Raw genomic sequence first — 14,525 nt, forward strand, 5'->3', positions numbered from 1 at the left:
GCATAAAGTATAGGTGTGGTTGTGTGCTAATATGACACATTAATAACATTTAACATGCGGTCCTTGCATAGAGACTCCAGAGTAAGTACAGTCTATAAGGATAAAGTGCTCCAGACAGCCTCCATAAAAAGGTGCTGCTTCACAGGAGACACCATCAATAATCACAATTCTAGGATATTATCAGGCTTCATAAAAGCAGGGCCGTTTTTACGCATAGGCCTACTAGGCCCGGGCCTAGGGTGGCAAAATCTGGGGAAGAGGCATTTTTGTCACATAAATAAAAAACAAATGCCAAGAAACGTTAACGGCTTATTCTTATCTCAAGATAAGCGTGTGACATTAACGGGCAATAAATCTTATCGATTAAAATGTGACCGCCAACCTCTGACAAATGTGACCATGCATTGATATTGTGGTAATCGTTCCCCCCATTACGGTATGTATTGGGTGGGGGGGTGGTTTGTTGGGGGTAGAAGGGGTGGGTAGTAGGGTGCCCATTCATTGCCATTGTGGTTATCTGTGCTCCCATTAGGGCATAGGAAACCACAGTGGCAATCAATGGGTGTACTGGCAAGTATTTCAATGTTTATTTTATTTAATTGTGTATTTAAATTTTTTTGCATCACAAATGGACAACAGCGCTATTAGCCATTTCGCTACTAGTGCTTTTGCCCATTTGTATGTGTGGTAATGAGGATAGAGGGGGTGGGTGAAGGAGGTAGTTGCCCCGGGGTGGGTGGCTAGGTCTCTTGGGAGGGTAGTGGAAGAGGTTAAATGAAGGGGTTAATCACTCCGCAACCATCCCGGTAGGCCTAACCACCCATCCTGGGGCAACTACCCCCTCCACCCAATCCCTCCATCCCCAACAAACCAGGTACTTTGGTTTAAAACCTTCATTACCTTAGCGGCAAGCCGCTACAGTAATGAAGCCACTTTTATTTTAATTACATAGTATTGAAGCAGGGGGTCTCCAGAGCTGAACCACATTAAATACCTACCGGACAGCAGTGAACCGCTATGCAGCAATTCTTCTATACCTTAGGATTTTGGGCAGGAGCACGCCGAGTCTGCGCACTGATTTCAGCTATATCCATACAGCGTACATATCTGCATCAACGTCGTGACAAGACTGAGTACATGCCTGCTAAGACATCTTAAAACTGTGTGGGACGCCAGGATTTAGTGAGGGCCGTGGTGGAGAGGTTTTGAGGCTGCCGTGGGACACACTTAACGGTGCGTTCACCGACATCTCTGCCTCCCCTTACGCATAATAGTACCCCCGCCCTCATAGTGAGTCCGGTTACACACTGGGAGCCTACAATGCAAACATATTCAATTTAGTCTGATCAGTGGCATCATTAGACTATTTTTGAGAGTACATTTTTCCTGGCTGTTTTGGAGCATCGTGTGAGGATCGCCGCTAGGTCCCGCCCCTCAGATGCGTCACGCAATGACGTCAGCGGTATGCGCGCAACGCAACCTCAATGCTCGCGGTGGAGCGCACCCGCGGAGGCGCGGTCGTGCTGCGTCCACCAATGATGTGCCCGCTCTGCGCTGCGCGCCACCTACGCACAACGACCAGTCAGAGGAGGCTCATCGGCTGCCTCTCACCTGAGTCCGATCCGGGCTCCTATCAGTCTCCTGTTATCTGGTGATGTCATTCTGTCTGCTGCTCCTATTGGTGCTTTCCCCTTTAAATGCTTCCTGTTTCACTTTCACTCTGCGAAGCATAAACTAAGGTTTATGTGCGGCGCTCGCTGCTTGAAGTCTGTCTGTTCCAGTGTCTTGTCTGAACCTGTGCCTTGACCCTTGCCTTCTCTAACCTTGAACTTCGGCTTGTCTTTGGATTCCTGCTCTCTCCTCTCCCTGACCATGGCTTACGGATATCGACCATTCTTCTCTCTCCAACCCCGGACAACGGCAAGTACCACGACATACCCGAACTCTCCTACCCTGACCCGGCTTCACGACCGACTACGCACTCCGGACCTGGCTCCGTGGTTGTAGGGCGGCGGTTATATACATCCCCACCTCAGCATCGCGGTCTAGTCCTGTTTGTGGTAAGCGTAGCGTGACACATCGGTCCTTGGAGGTTTATTCCTTTTTTTTTCTATTCACATTCATTTCAGTCCCGGGGACCCCCTGCTTCCCGAGTTACAGCGTCACGTGATCGGGACATTTAAAGTTTGCGAAGATACCGGCACCCCATACCGAGCCTGTAATTCAGGAAGTAGGGGGTTCCCGGAGCTGAAATTAATGTGGTCCAGCTCCGGAAACCCCCTACTTAATGTTATTAAAATAAAAGCTGCACGATCGCCTGTTGCGCTGGAGAGTGACTGATTATGTCCACTCTCACTGCGCATCTCTTACAGACTGATGCAGACCGATAGGATTAACACAGCAGGAGTCCCATTTAGAAGCAGGGACCCCCGCTGTGTTAATCCTGATGGGCCATTAGTCTGGTCGCGGGGATTCAGCGAGCAGGAAGTTGCCAGGCACGTGCCATCTACGGTTTCCTGGAGAAATACTCGACAGGAAGTGTGGCTACCGCTGTATACACACACACACACACACACACTTGTATGTGTCATAAAGGGCTAATACAAAGATACTTCATCGAAATCGTGTAGCAAAATTTGTCACACTAACAGTTCTAAAGGGAATGTAAATGTATTGGTCTTGATTAGCCAGTCATTGTTTGCACAGCCATGCAAATAGGATGTGTGGTCGTAGAGGGCCAACTGTACATTTTGTCCCCCATCCAGCCACTCCCGCTGCGCTTCCATCTTTGCCTATGTATGCTGGGCCCCATCTGGTCTGACCATACAACAAGTACCATACGCTTGCGCTGTGGCTATTGCCCGGACCGGCAGATAGGCAGCAACCCAGGTTACTCTACTCTATGGGAAACGACCCCGTCCCTCAGGAGCCCAATAGCACTTTTCCACCGTCTTAAAATAACTATAGTAGCAGAAAATACAAGTCAGAGCTCAAGAATAATGTATTGAGAGCAACCATTCTATCGTTATCAAGAGAAGCTGTGGGAGATATCTCTGCCGGCCATGAAGTTAGGAGAAATTATGATATATACATCACACTTATGCAGTGTAGTATAGAAGACTGTTTTTTACCTACACCTGGTCTTATACCATATGGAAGGAGTAAGAACCGATTCTTATTTGTACAGCAGATTGATTTATGAACAAACTAAATTATGCCCCCTTGTCATTTGCTAGATGGGCTATGCACAAGGTATGGGGAGGAAGGGGGTGGCAGTGCCTGAACCAGGTACCTGAGCAAGCTTTTTTATTTATTTTTTTAAAGAAGGCCGCCCTCAACCCCATGGCCTTAGCGGTGGAGCGGGTGCGGTGGCGATTCGAACAGAGGGTTCTCGCCCAGGCTGTGATGGCAGAAGTTGGGTCTAACTTCCATGTTAGGACAACCTGTGTGGGCTCCTGCTACCATCACTCCGCAAGTAGGGTCTCAGGGGAAGAGGGGGGGCATTACAAATACGGGAACACTATTTTAGCAGGTGGAGGATGGGCCCTTAAAAGGTGGTGGGCCCTAGTGCCGCTAAACCGGCTACACATGTATTTCCGCCACTGGGGGGTGGCTAATAGCCCAAAAATGGCCAAACCGTAATCTGTGCACTCCGAATACCCAAGACACCTAAACAAATGTCAAAGTTTTAGGAGGTTTTAAGAACAAAGAACGGTTTAGATTTAGTTGAATCTTTTTTTTTTTTTTTGTAGTTAACATACATTTATTTACATTGCAGATGACGTGCAGAGGATGGCTCATGTTTAAAAAAGCATCAAATTCTTTATCAATCTCTTAACTGTACAGGTCCCTGCAATACATGGTTTACCTTAAATGTCACCTTGAACCCTGAAGGATATTCAGGTTTTATGCACCTAAGGATTTTGAGCCAAACTGTTCACAAATTCTAAAATCTCCACCTCTCTTAAATCACAAAAAATAAATCTTGCATTGAAGTTTTAGCTTCAAGATTTTGAAAAACCAAATATCATTTGGGAGAAAAAAAAAAAAGAAAAGAAAATAGGCTAGTTATTTACAATGACCTAGAGTTCATAACTCCTCAAATGTAATCACATCTTTGTCACTGTATTTGATTTACCCCATAGCTATGCATTAGAAAATGAATAACAGAAACTAGAACCAATACACTCTTGATGAATGGATTTTTGTTTCCTGTTTGAATCTGGTGGAGCCTTTGTCAATCATGATACCGCTATTCTCCAAATAGAAGAAACACCATCTCAATTGCATCTGCCTTTTTTTAAGTTCAACCGTATCATTTTATTATTTACAGACTTCCAAGGATGGTAACACATACATACACACATACAACTCTTCAACCCTTTCGCAACCAGCAGGTGCAGCATTGCAGGGTTTAACATTATCAATGTGTACCTAACTACAGGCGTACCCCGGTTTAACACTCACTTTAAGTACACTCACGAGTAAGGACATAGCGCCCAATAGGCAAATGGCAGCTCGCGCATGCGCCTTTCAGCACGTCCTGAACAGCAATACCGACTCCCTACCTGTACCGAAGCTGTACCCAAGCGGGGAGACTATAGAGCCCGTTACAAATGTGTTATTTACATCGGTTATGCACGTATAGGACGATTGCGGTATAGTACATGCATCTACAAGTGGAAAAAAGTTAGTGCTTCACTTTAAGTACATTTTCGCTTTACATACATGCTCCGGTCCCATTGCGTACGTTAATGCGGGGTATGCCTGTGTAACATAGCCTCACGGCAGTTACTTCTGTTTCTGGGCCTTTCCTCTGTCAGTGCAGGCAGTGGAAAGGTTAAATCCTTTATTAGGCCTGTGTGTGTGTATTCCAGCCTTGAATAATGTGTCAGTATTCAAGGGCAGGCTTAGCAACTCTGAGGATGTCAATCTGAGGGGTGGATATTGGTTGGAACGCCCCCTGATGTGTGTGGGCCAAACTGTATCCGGCTCTAGCTTGCAATGAGTCAGAGTTAGAGACACTCCCCAAGGATGTTCAAATTGGGACAGCCTCCTAAATTGTCAGTTGAGTTTTGGAGAAGAAGAAGCAGTGAGATAGGACAGAGAAAGTCTCTCCCTTCTCCTCACAAGGGAATTAAACTATTTAGACAGGGATCTGATCTAAAGAGCCCATATATGCAGATCATGGAAGACTGCATTCTCTGTACTGGAGCTGTCTATGAATAAATATAGAAAAGACATTGCTGTGTGAGTTCCTGTCTCTGGCTGAAGGAGTGACAGTGGGGGCCCATCCCCTGAAGATCTACAGGGGATCCTCGCTAGCTGGAGGCGCTGTGCACTATCAAGAGAGATCAAGGTAATCTGTGCCTCCTGTTCCCTGTCCTGGCTCTCCCCACACCACCGCGGAGCCCTCAGCCCTCCTGTTGCCAGCAGGTCACAGCACCAAAATCACCTGAAAGTAGCCGATTAGTGTACACCCAATCTCATTTAGGGGGGGGGGTATGATAAAAGGGGTTACACCTGTATGCTATACAAGTCACCTTTACTGTACCACTCTAGTCATATATCTTATAATAAATTAATTTGCAGTGTTCGGGCTTCAGAGAAAATTATTTAAAAAATAAAAAAAAAGTAATTAAACACTTTTGTTAATGACTCACAAATGCACTTCAACAATAACAACAACTTTGCATTCCCTAGTGCAGGGGTGCGCAAACTGGGGGGGAGGGGGGCGGTAGTTTTTTGGGGGGCCACGAGCAGTTGCAGAGTTCCCCCACTCTTCACCAAGGCATTTAAATTAAATGCCGGGGGATTGCGTGAGGCCTCTACAACAATAAAACTTATCGGGATTCAGATGCATTTGACGCCGCGGGGTCATGTGACCTGACGTCACATGACCGCGGAGCGTCATTTGACGCAGCTGCAAGGTAGGAGGGGGGCGGGGCGCGAGCTCCGGAGCTGGCCAGACAGGGGGGAGCAATAGTAAAAGTCTCCCCTGCCCTAGTGTATAGATGAACAAAACATGTGTTGCTATTCATGAAATATTGCCATTTTGTGAACAGTGAGAATCTTTTAGGTCCTCAATATTCTAGAATCTTGCCCTGCAAGCAATTGTCTAATGCCCTCTATTGCTCCTCACCAACTTCACAAGCACATCATGATGCCACTGCACGTCTCAGCACTGTGTAGTGGCACAGTACATAACTGCAGTTCACTCGCAGTTGGATTATTTCAGCGTTTATTATGCAGCTTTGTTTTGGGTTGATTATACAATATTCCAGGTTTACGCAAGAAAGCAGTTGGCACTAGAGGAAAGGACCAAGCCTTGATGTCTCCAAGTGTCCCTATGAGCAGTTTCAAATAAAACACTATTTATTTTCAAATCACAAATATTTCCAGTCTCCCTAATGAATATAATTTTGTGGAATGGACCCCGACCATTTCTCACATATCAAGCTGTAGTTTAATTTACAGTTTACCTGTGTAACGGTTTTACGGGCCCCCACCCAATCTCACATTGGCCCCTGTGGTCTACTGGCCCCATTACATGTCTGTGTGATGTATGGTGCACCTGCTAGCAACAGGACTCCTGAGTCTCCCGCTTGGTTGGTATGGGGAATATCACCATGACAGGCGTCTGAGGTAGTGTGCTCGGAGTCCTACTCACATTCGGTTACAGTGCCTCCACCCCATCAGGATCTCTGCGGCAGCAGGGGAAGTATCTGATGGGGAACGCCTTCTTGGTGCATCCTTCTGCGGAATTACTTCACTCTCACACAGAAGGGATCTTTGGAACCAGGGCATCTTTATTGGCATCTCCATAGGCAGACTGCCCCTCATAGCGGTCATGCTTAGCCGCTCATCTTGTTGAGGTACCCCCCTTCAGAAGGTTCCTCCCCTCTTAATAGAGTTGGTCCACCTCTCCCCTAAGGGAGATCACCATCTGTGCCAGGTCCCTGGTCACAGTGTGTAGTCAGCTTGCACTCGACGCCGACAGCCTTGAACTGCTGCAGACACCCCACTAGAACTTAGACTGATCTCCTACAGAACTAGAACAGAACTCCAAACTTTAGGCAGTGCTGTGTCTTATATAGACTCCAGAAAGACCCACCCTTTGTGTCACCAACAGTGGACACAAAGCATGTTGTCACTTCATTTGTTACATATGACACCTCACCAGGGTTTGAGGGCAAACCTCCATGATTGTTGCTGGCAACCCTGCATACTTACCAGGCTTACTGCCAGCATGAGAAAGAGAAGTACACCATTTTTACACATGGCTACACCTGAAAAGGTCCAAGCTGTACATTTGATAAGACACAAATGGATATGAAGCAAAAGGTGACACTGAGTTGTCATTTGCATGTCATTTCCCAGAATCCCTGGTTGCAGTAGAAGCGCTGTATGCCAAGAGATAATGGTGAAAAGCAGGGTTGCAGACCTGTCTGGCGTGGATGTGCTCACAAGTGATAATTTAATTTGCTTTAGGACACAATAAAAATTTTCATTACATCATTACAGGTTCTCCAGTACTTTGAAGATAGATTATTTACAGTATATACCAAAAAGGAAGCAACGGTATGTTTAAAATAGAACATACAACCTTGTTTGCTGCTGTACTAGTGAGTGATCTATAGTAAAAGTAATTTACTGGGGAACCTCAGAACAAGACTTGTTTTACTAAAAATGGTGTTGCTTTTTTCAGTCAGATTGATTAAGCATACAGATAACAAAACCAGGGGATGTTGCTAATAAAAGTCAATATACAAATCACCTCATTATTAAAAACTTGACAGTATTAAAAAATATATATATAATAATAAGTAGGGCAGTATCGAGACAGATGGCTAGAAGCAGGACGAACAAGTGTGACACATTTTGTTTTTCTAGACCAGGCTCGTGAAAGCAGTCAGGGCTGTTGCCCACCAATTATGGTGAAGGTTTAATGAAAGGTTGATAAGATCAGTATATCATAGTTGGAACCGTCATAATTAATCCCATGCATTAGTGAGTTTAATGAGATGAGCATCAAGAATTCATTAATTTGGGGAATCTTATTCTTAGCTGTTGCTAGACTGGGAGCCCAACTGCTTTTATGCTGCTGCTGCTATACAGCACCTAGTTGTCGAAAACCCATAAAAGTGGTTAATTTCTGTTAGCGTCCCGGTAGTGTCGGAATTAATTTGTTTAATAGTGCCAACAGCAGATCCTGCTTGAGAGATAAAGTAGATTGTTGATCAATGCTTGCTTCCAGATGCTATTTATACCAGGGCAGTTCCACCAGGTATGTAGGCAGGTGCTGTCCTGGCCACATCCAAGGCAGCAGAGGAGAGGGATGTTTATGTATTGTGTTCTGTTTTCCGTGTGTTCAGTACCAGTGGTATAGAAGCTTGTAGCGACTTTCCTTTGTAGCTGTATTAATAGATACTTTCGATAAGAATTGTCATAAATCTTCAATCCTCCATGTCTAAAGTTTCTAGGAAATCAGACTCCCATTGCTTCATATACCTATCCATGCTTTCTTTGGAGAAATAAGGTTTTGGCATTGTAGGATGGAGATTGAGGTTTTGCTTTGTGGGTTGGCTCTACATTTGAATTGAAAGTAGGTTTCCCAAAGCAGTGCTAGGGTATGAGTGAAGTGTAGTCATTGTAAATAACGGTATGGTTCTGTTTCATGGGGCCTGACATTTCTCTTTAAGGGAGTCCAAAGACCCGATTTGCCCGCTACCAAGTAGAATTCTTACTCTTGATTTCACTTTGCTTCGACCATTTAATTATAAAATGTTTTACCAGGAAGTAATACATTAAGAGTTACCTCCCGCTTTCAAGTATGTCCTGGGCATAGAGTTAAGATGATAAATATTACATGGTTACAATACATAGTTACATAAGTGAACAGAGTATACATTATATACAAGACATTGCATGCACAGTTAGAGATAATTAAGTAATAATCCCCTCAGAACAGGGCATTACTGGCCAATAATGCCCTGGCTGGAAGAGTTGAAGGCCCGAGGCGAAGCCGAGGGACTTTAACCCAGCCAGGGCATTATTGGCCAGTAATGCCCTGTTCTGAGGGGATTATTACAATTATAGGCTGAATGTAGGCTTTTTTCATAAATAGACACTTTTGTATAGTTATATAGATTTTAATTAAAATAAAATGGTAAATACATTAAACCACTTCTATATCCACACACTGCCGCCCCCTCTGTGTATATCCACACACCGACACAGACACACACCGACACGGACACACGGAAAGAAACACATGGAAATCAACACATTGCAAGCAGCAAAAATCCCGGGCATTACTGATTGGATAAAGCCCAGAATTTTAACCAATCAGAGAGCAGAGATTTCAATAATGCCTGGAATTTTACTGCTTTAGCCTATAATATATATTATAGGCGTATGTAACAGTTACAGACCAGATTAAAATGTGAGACAGCTTTAGGAAAAGGTGGCTTACAATTATCAAACAGGTTAGCCATACCAGTATTGGGTAGCATAAAGTGAGATCTAAATTTTGTGGCGTCCCAAAGTTTTAATGAATGGTTAATGCTTGGGTTTGACATCAATCCCGGAGTTCTCCGTGCCCCTTCGATTCATGAAAGAGAATATAAGCCGTTGGACGTGCTGTCAGGGATGTTCAACCCCGGGGATGGCGGTGACACATGCCAGAGTGTTAGTTAAGCTGATATACTGTATAGTAGGAAAGCGAGTAAGGAAGTGCAAGGTCCCCAGCATTGGTGGACCCGAACAGCATTTTTCTGGACGCTCTGGGTCATCCTTTGGTCTTCATGGAGGACGAATAATGTTCTTTTGTAATTCCTTTTGGTCTTTACCGGTATGGGTAGTGTACAAAATAAGTATAGTATCTACGGCAGCAGGGTCATTTTGACAGAGTAGATCCTCCCCAGGCAAGATATGGTCCAGTTGGACCATCTCTCTCGAGACACATACACATAAACACACACTTTTATTTATTTTTTCTTCTTACGAGTACTGTATTGTACTGCTTGGTTATTTATCTCTTAAATAAAGTTAGGTTGTCTCTCTGCTACTTGAAATTAAAATGTATGGAGATTAACCGGACCGTCTCCAGGGTGAGATTTACGATTAAAGTTTCATAATGATTGCCGTTAACCTTGAACCTAGATATTCTCTCAAATGTATCCAGTAGATCAGCGGTGCGCAAACGGGGGGGGGGGGGGAGAAACGTTATTTGGAGGTGAGCGCCGGGCGGCAGTTACTTACTGGCTTCTTGTCCACACGTCTCCATGGCAATGCGGCATAAAATGACACCCGTTACCATGGAGACGTGATGTCATTTGACGCATCAGGGTCACGTGACGTCATTTGACGCATCTTTAGAGGCGAGGGGGGGCGCGACCGAGGAGGCAGCAGGTAAGAGGGGTGCAGGGAGTTTGCGCACCGCTGCAGTAGATGATACAGATTGGGCAAGGTATGTATTAACTTGTACATTTCATAGTCCACTTTTTTCTCACAGCTATTTCTAAATAAAAACAAACTATAAAAACCACGGGAAGCTGCAGAAAGGGACAAAAAAAATAAATAAATCAAAATGCAATATACAAATTCTCATTAATCTATCATCATACCCAAGAAAACAAAGGACAAGTGAAACATTTCAGTCTAAACATTACATGAATCAACCAGCTGCTGTGCAGAATACAGCGGAAAAAGTGAAACACAGCTCATCAATAATGCATGACCATGCAGAGGCAACTTAGAGTTGTTTTCCATCAGCAGATATTGTGCGATGCCAACATCAGTCTACAAAATGGGAGAACTGTTCACCCACACAGCTAGTGTAATCCAAATATACCACTAAATAAATGTAATGATACCCAAACCAGGAGATTTACTAGTGCACTGCAACCCATTCTTCACCCGGCATATATAATTCGGTGCTTTTCTTTCTTCGTCCCAAAGAACCATACCAGATTTTATTTAAGAGCTTGAGAAGTAAAATAAAACAGTCGATATCCCAATAATTAATCAGTGAATGTTCACACCAATGTTCTCCAGAGGAAATCCATTTAAAATCTGGGATTTGCAGGAATTAACTCCACACGAGTTTAATGTATACTGTACATCAAGATGGCTTAGAGATCCTCAATTTCCAACGTGTGCAGCGGATATTAAAAAGGACTAGTGTAGGAAGGGTAAGGAAGCCATTTCTTGGGTGGGGGTGCAGTACATACAAAAATCAGTAAACTACATATGTAAGGGGGTCACCCCCGGTTCCCCTGATCTTCTCTTGCCCCCTGCCTTACCTCTGGGGCAGTGGGGGATGGGAACGGCGACTTCTCCCGGTTGGCTCCGCCATCTTGGCCGGCGCTGTCGGGGTCCTGGTGCTCACGCATGCGCAGGCAGCATCGGGTGCCATCTTGGAGGTGGCGGGAGGCTTAGGAGTACCTCCACTGGCGGGCGCCGCCATGTTGGTTGGCGCCGCCACGTTGGGGATGCTCGCGCATGCGCAGATAGCCGCAGCGGCCATCTTAGCACAAGTAGGAGGGGAGCGCGTGCGGCGCAGCGGGCCCCAATAGTTAGCACAGGCGCAGAGAGGCATTGCGGTGGCCATTATAGGTAGCGCAGGCGCAGAAAGAGAGGCATAGGCAGCCATTAGCTAGCAGCCCACGCGGTCCTCATAGGGAAAAGCCTCACAGGGAACTACAACTCCCAGCAGGCTTAGAGGCAGGTGAGTCAGATGATTGCAGGCAGCCAATAGTGTTTGCAGCTTCCCCTGCAGAGATTAGATACATTGTATGGGCAATGTGCTGGGAGTCAGTCAGACTGAGGAGACAGTGGGGGAAGGAAGGAGGGCAGAGAGCTGCGAGCTTCTGCCCTAGGCCAGAAGTACCCGAGGCCCTGACTCCCCACCAGTGAGGGTGGGTGTTCATAGGGACAGGCCCTTAGGTAAGGAGAGAGACCCTGCTGCAGTTGTGTAGTGCAGGGACTCAGTACAGTGTATGCTGCAGGTTCCTGTATGCTGTGTTGCTGATCCAGAGACTGTCCTTACGGTGGGACGTCCGGCTGGACCCCATCCCACGTGGATGTACAGATCAGCGCTGGACCAAGTGGATCCGTTAGACCCTTTGCGAAGACACCCAGGTGACGGGGCACCTGGGCAGGTATTTACAACCTTCCACACGTGCACCAACTTTACCTTGCTCCTCACATGTGACAGGCCTGTTCACACACTTGGGTGGGCATGGACTCTCTGGACACGGGGTTGGGAAGGGGGTGTAAGGGTATAGCCCAGTTAGGGGCTAAGAAGGTTACAGCCCAGTTAGTAGGGGCAAGGTTATAGCCGCCAGCTAGTGGCAGATGGTGGCCTATATACTGTTGTCTATGCTGATGTTGTTGCACTGTTATAGTATGATACTCTGTGTTGTGTTGCTCGTCCAGTAAACCTTTTAGCCATAACCCTGGTGTATGTGGTTTCTGGGTGGGTTCCTATGCTAGGGCCATGCTACATTCCTAGAGAATCCTACATAGGTGGAGGCGCTGACCGATGAGAGAACATTCCAGAGAAGCACTCCAGGTTCCCATCAGCGGAGGCTCAGGCCTCCTGTGAACCTGCAGGTATACGCACCACACTTGGTAACATATAGGTTCCCCCTCACATGCACTCTATATGCGATTGGGTGGGGGAATACCCGTTACACATTCATTGCTGTAATGTAAGAATGTGTAAACCTAGGGGGTCTGCAGCCCCCCCTGTATAAAGCAGATCAGAGGGCACGATGAGATAACTGTTGCAGATCCAATAAAGATACTGGTAAAAGTGGACTCTAGTTAACACCAGGGTACTCATAGCATAGTCTTTGGCCTGTAGGGGATACCTACCAATTGCTAAGAAGTGGCTTGAGTAGGGGTGCTATTATGGCATTAATCAAAGTGTATGTGCTGGTGTCTGATGGTAGTCACAAATGAAAAATGGTTTTTTTTAAAAATAACAATACATTGCAGGTAAAAAAAATTTTTTTTTTATAAATGCTACCCTATTGTGTTCTGTAAATTAATTACAAATAAAAGCAATATATACATTTGTGAATTTAATGCATAAAAAAGGATTTGCAACATGTCAGTCTGTATAGGGGTGCAAGCACGGCTATTCTGCACATGGAAACCCTATATATACAAATACATATTGGGCTAAATTTGGTAAAGTTCTAAGCGTTTTATAGGCATCAAAGTCGCTTATACATGCGTTAGCGTAACCTCTAAAAACAGGCCACAAGATGTTAAAAAAGCAATCCAAGGGGGCAGTTTTTTTTGTGTTTTTTTACTTGCATACATACTTGAAGCAGGGGGTCTCCAGAGCTGAACCCCATTAATTTCAGGATCGGGGACCCCGCTTCCGGAGGTACTTACCTTTGAATTAGGTGCCGGTAGCCACTCTCCTCGGCTACCAGGGTTCACAATAGATCTGCTGTTCAGAGCTCTCAGGTCCTGCGGGCCAATAGGAAGTTGTGACATCATCAGTGCGACTTCCAATTGGCACATGTGACGCAGGAGAGTCAAACCATATATCCCGGCTTGCTGAGCCAGAGCAGCTACCAGCACCTACTTCGGAGGTAAGAATCTCAGGAAGCAGGGGTTTCCGGGAGCTGAAATTAACAAGGTTCAGCTCCGGAGACCCCTTTGCTTAAATTCCAGGTTAAAAAATAAATAAAAATTGCCATCTGGGATTGCACCTTTAATTTTTGGAGGGGAAAAAAAAACACAACATGTACTTACCAGGTCAAACTTCGTTTTAGGGATAAACCATACTTCACAGCTCATTCATCCTATATAAGCAACACAGAACAATGATCACTATGCGAGTATAGGTGGAAAGATACACACATTTTACTATAATCGATCGTTCTGTAGAAAAACGGTTTGCATAAATCATTGGTGGGCAACAGGCAACCCTCTGGAACTCAACAACCTCCATCTGCCTTGGCATCCCACTCTCCCCAGTCCAGAGTGCAGAGATGTTGCCGTGGATCAAAGCTTCTCCCCGGTCCCTCAGCTGATTAACAACCGTGCGCCGTGTACGGTCCCGCTCCTCTCCTGTGCTAATCACTAGTTCCCAGTGTAAGAGGAAGAGTGGAACAGGATTCACCAGCATTATTCAGCCGACTACAGCGGAGAGAAAGAAGCTCTTATCCACGACTATAATATCCCTTCATACAAATCCCGGGTGTCACTGTGCCTACAATTTTCCACCTTGTGCCCATGCTGTGCGCAGTGCTGACTGACCCATCAGTCACCGCCGTGATCTGAGCGGCAGTGATTGACATGTCAGCCACTGCCATCACTTTTGAGGAATAGTGGGGGTGGGGGGGCGGAGGGGACAGGGTGGCAAGCAAAGAGGATGAGGCGGCAGGAACGCACAAGTGCTGGGGCGGAGCTTATCAGAACGCTCCAGTACTCTGGCCACGCCTGCTCCCGATAAACACTGCGCAAGAGAGGGGGGTGGGGGGGGGGGGGTGGCAGTCAGT

General features: G+C 45.8%; 1 protein-coding gene across 2 annotated transcripts in view; it reads right to left on the reverse strand.

Annotated features, from left to right (window-relative positions):
- KANK1 (KN motif and ankyrin repeat domains 1) overlaps positions 1-14,525 on the reverse strand; it is a 209,803-nt gene that overhangs the window by 141,030 nt on the left and 54,248 nt on the right. Inside the window, exon 2 of one of the 2 annotated variants that reach the window (XM_075597358.1) lies at positions 13,777-13,826. The exons of the other annotated variant lie outside the window; for it this stretch is intronic. The gene's annotated coding sequence lies outside the window, so the exon portion shown is untranslated. The remainder of the gene's footprint in view (positions 1-13,776; positions 13,827-14,525) is intronic. 2 annotated transcript variants of the gene reach the window in all.

The sequence above is a fragment of the Ascaphus truei genome, chromosome 1 (genome assembly GCF_040206685.1).
Source record: "Ascaphus truei isolate aAscTru1 chromosome 1, aAscTru1.hap1, whole genome shotgun sequence".
Taxonomy (NCBI): Eukaryota; Metazoa; Chordata; class Amphibia; order Anura; family Ascaphidae; genus Ascaphus; species Ascaphus truei.